Raw genomic sequence first — 4,381 nt, 5'->3', positions numbered from 1 at the left:
TGGCAAAAGACAAATGCACATTAGAACCAGGAATCAAGCCCCTGGGGGACTATCGGGAAGAATTTCTACAGAGGGGCCCAGGTAAACAGCCTAATTGGTTTAGCGCAAGACTTCCATGTGCACACAGAACTCCCTCCGCAGGAAACCCCCGAGGCCCCGCTGTTAGTAATAAAGAAACTGAGCCTCCCCTTCTGGGGCAGGCTCCGGGCCCACCGCTGGGGGCCACCAGACCACTGCCCTCCAGGACAGACCCGCCCTTATGTCAACCCCTAGACCATACACAACTTGCCCCCTGCTACCCTAGCTCAGCCCTTCCCCAGCTCAACCCCTCAGACTATTAGATTTTAGGCCTGAATGTGCTGCCTTCTTAACCTCTGCTGGCTTTGGGATTAGAATATGTAGATGGTATCTAGAGCCTAACTGGCTGCTTCGTGCAAGAACACGTGCTCAGTCAGGGACTGGCAGGCAGGCACCGCTGGGGACTCTGGTTCCCGCAGGTCACAAGAGGAAACGGGAAGTCCCACCTACGAAAGAAGACACACTGGCCCTTGAGAACATCCCGGGGGCACAGCCAGTGAAGGACCCATCCTGCTGCACAATGACCTTTACACTCGGCTGGAGGCACCCAGAGAAATGTGGGCCATGTCAGTGACTTGCCCAAGGTCCCAGGCCTAGCAGGGGAAAGAGCTGGAACTCACACCCAGGCCTGGCGGACCCCTTCTCATGACCCCCGTGGGGTCTCAGCCACACCCGAAATAAAACGTGGGGCATAACTTGCCCCACCTCCTGTAAACGCTGTCAGTCAGCAAAGGTTTCCCCCTGCTGTGATCCCAAAAAGTACCCTCAGATGCCAGGCCACCCTCCAATCCCTGCTCCCTACCAGCTCCCTCCTTTGGAACGGGAAACCATAAAATGAACCCAAAGGAGTGCACAAAAGAGCAATTCCATTAGGGCACTAGTGGACTTGATTTTTCATTGTGCTTTTTCTTTTGTTTGTTAATCGAGGATATTTTTTCCATGGATTTTTAGAGAGAGTGGAAGGGAGAGAAAAACATCAATGTGAGAGAAACACATCATTTGGCTGCCTCCTGCCTGCACCCCAACCGGGGCCATGGATTGAACCTGCAACCCAGGGATGTGCCATTGACTGGGAATCCAATCCACAGCCCTCTGCTGCACAGGCTGATGCTCTGACCACTGAGCACACCAGCCAGAGCTTGTTCTTTAAAGGAAACTTTTCTTCTTCCTGAATATTTAAAAAGAGCTCAACTAAACATCACTCTATACAGACATTGTTTCTTTCTACAAAGAACATGTTGTTCAGATGAAACCTTCTTCTAAAAATACTTGTTCTAACTCCCATCATGAAATCCTCAAAGTTGGTAAATCTAAGGCCTTCGATTAATGACAGAGCAAGCAAGGCATGAAGAATCCCACAAAGTTCCCCTGTCACCGAGAAAGAAAGAGGAAGTCTTTCATTTTTCTTAAAAGTAGTATCTGAAAGTACTACAGGAGGAGAGCATGCCCATTGAAGAAAATAGAAAAACTTCATAAAGGAGAAAATGCCGTCTACACTCCACTAAGGGATGAACATCACAGCATTTCAGCATGCTTCAGACCCGGATTGCTTTCTACACACATTTCTCATCTTTGAGTCTTTCAACTGCTCACTGATGGCCTAGTATGTGCCAAGCACTGTGGACTCAGGAGCCAGTCCCAGCACCCACACGGCGCACAGTGAGTGTGAAGATGGAAGTTAGCAGGAGTTTAAAAGAGATTACAAGAAAAGACGTTCGCCATGCTGGGGGAGGATGTGGCCAGCCTGGCCCACCTCTCTGTCACGTGCCAAAGTTTACATGTTCCTTGTCAAAGTTCAACTTCCTGTGGTTACAATTAACACTGTGATGCACCACCTAGCCTAATTTTTCAATAACAACATTTAATCTTTCCTGAATAGAAGCTAAGCATTCTTGCAGAGTGAAATACTGAGACCCAAAAGGAGAAAATAAAAATCACTCATGATTCCAGAGATAACGGCCATTCCGATGTTTTATCAGAACCAAACAGGCTCAGGCTAGGGCTTCGAAGCCCCCGCCGGAACCAAAAGACCCTGAGAAATAGGCAGTAAAAAGGAAACTTGCCCAAATGTCCAACAACTGGTAGGTAAAGTGTGGTACATCCACACAATCGAATACTATTTGGCAATAAAGAGGAATGAAGGACTGATACATGCTACAACGTGGATGTGCCTCACAACAAGCTAAGTGAAAGGAGCTGGACACAAAAGACTGAATGCTGTATGATTCCCTTCTATCAGAAACTAGTGAACCGGTGCACGGATTCATGCACACTGAAAGGAAATTAATCTGAAGGTGGCCAGTAGGCGGGACTGGGCAGGACAGGCCGGACACGCCCTGGAGCCAACCTCTCTCGATCCCTCCCCAGCGTCTGCGGAGTGAGCAGGGTCTCTCCGGCAGCAGGTGGGGTCCCTCAGCCTGGCCTGTAGGGATCGGGCCCAAAACTGGCTTTCCGACATTGCCCACCCCTCCCTGAGGGGTCCCCAAGTGAGAGAGGGCACTCTGCAAAGTTACTACCATACAGGGCGTGGAATGCAAACAGGGTGTGCAGTAAACCAGTTTCGGGCCCACAGTGCCCCAGCAACAACATAACCCACGGCCAAAGGTGGAATCACAGGCCCCCACAAGGAATCAGGCTCCCTCCTCTCTGGTTTCGGGGTGCATCGCCTGAGAAATGCTGCTGCCAAGGCACTGCGGCTCAGCAGCTCCTGCATTGAGCGTCTGCCCCCTGGTGGTCAGTGCGCATCATAGCGACCAGTCGGATGGTCGGACACTCAGCATATTGGCCTTTTATATAGAGAGATGTTCAGAAAAGCAAATCCACAGAGAGGAAGTAGATTAGTGGTTGCCTGGGGCTGGGGAAGGGACTACGAATGGGCAGGAGGTTTCTTTTCCTAGGGATAGAAATATTCTAAAATTAGATTGTGGTGATGTTGCACAACTCTGTAAATTTACTAAAATTCACTGAATTGTACACTTAAAATGGGTGAATTTGGGGGTATGTAAATTAAACTCACTAAAGCTGTGTTGCTGTGGGGTGTGTGTGTGTGTGTGTGTGTGTGTGTGTGTGTGTGTGTGTTTAAGGAACCCTGTTTAATTTAACAGTCAAATAACTCTGGGAAGACTCCTTACCCCGCAAATTCTCTCTCCCTCTCATTCAAACCCACTGTTAACACTCCCCAATTTTCCCTTAACCAGACTGACACTTTCTGCAAATAGTTTGCAATACTTCTTTCTGGGGTTTTTTTCCGATGGAAAGTGTGTATGCTATTTCATTTGATCCCTACTTCATAGATTTTTATCCCTGGTGTTTTTCATTTCATCTCTTACATAATGAGTACCCTTCCAGGTCATTAAATATTTTTCAAAAAACACGATTCTGAATGGGTGACTAATATTTCATCGTGTAAGCTGGGGAGGGAGTCTGAGGCCCAGGGATGGAGACTGACCTCCCTCCTATCCCTGGAGATCTCTGGTATTTCTGTTTTTTTACTATCCCTTCATTCCCCTCCTCAAAATGAATTATGTACATGGAGAGTGCACTATAAAAGAGGGACTTACCACGGTCTTTTTCTCTTTCTCATTTTCTTTATCTACAAAAGAAAGGAAAGGTTTTCAATGATTCTCTTCTTCATCCTAATTAGCTAAACCACCACAAGAACAGAGCTGTTTACACTTGCTCCCTGACCTAAAAATGTTTTCCAGCGACATCCGGGGCCTCCATGGCTAGACAGAGGCAGACCCACTGCACCCGTCCACCTGTGTGCCACTGCCACCGGGGCCTGTTGGCACGCCCGGGCCCCACCCGAGCCGGCTTTTTCACTTGGTTATAACATCTGACCTTCCATTTTGCACACATTTCATCTCTCTGATCACCACAAGCTGGTGCCCAGTAAATGAGAACACAGAGTGGGCCCCACTCGCACGCACAGGTAAGAATTGGGCGGGGGGGGGGGCGGAATGTGGGGATAAGGACATATATGAAATAACGTAATTAAAAAATTTAAAAAAAATAAAAATAAAGTGCCGAGGACAGCTTAAAAAAAAAAAGCGTTGGCCGTGTGGCCACAAGTTTCCTGCCCAGGACTCAGGTTTCTCTTCTAGGCCCAGGGCTGGCCTCGCCGTCCACCCCACCCCCTCACAGGTGGTTCTGCGGTGCCACCCAACAGCCCGAGCCCAGGGACGAGGGACCGGCTGCTAGCAGCGCCCCCTGCTTTCGAGGGGGAGGGTCTCCACTAGTGGGGGGCTGTCTGTCCGCAGCTCCCAGCCTCCGCCTCGCCCGCGGAATCGGACCAGGAGGTGCA

This window comes from Myotis davidii, unplaced genomic scaffold (assembly GCF_000327345.1).
Source record: "Myotis davidii unplaced genomic scaffold, ASM32734v1 scaffold243, whole genome shotgun sequence".
Taxonomy (NCBI): domain Eukaryota; kingdom Metazoa; phylum Chordata; class Mammalia; order Chiroptera; family Vespertilionidae; genus Myotis; species Myotis davidii.
This window is presented reverse-complemented; position numbering follows the sequence as displayed.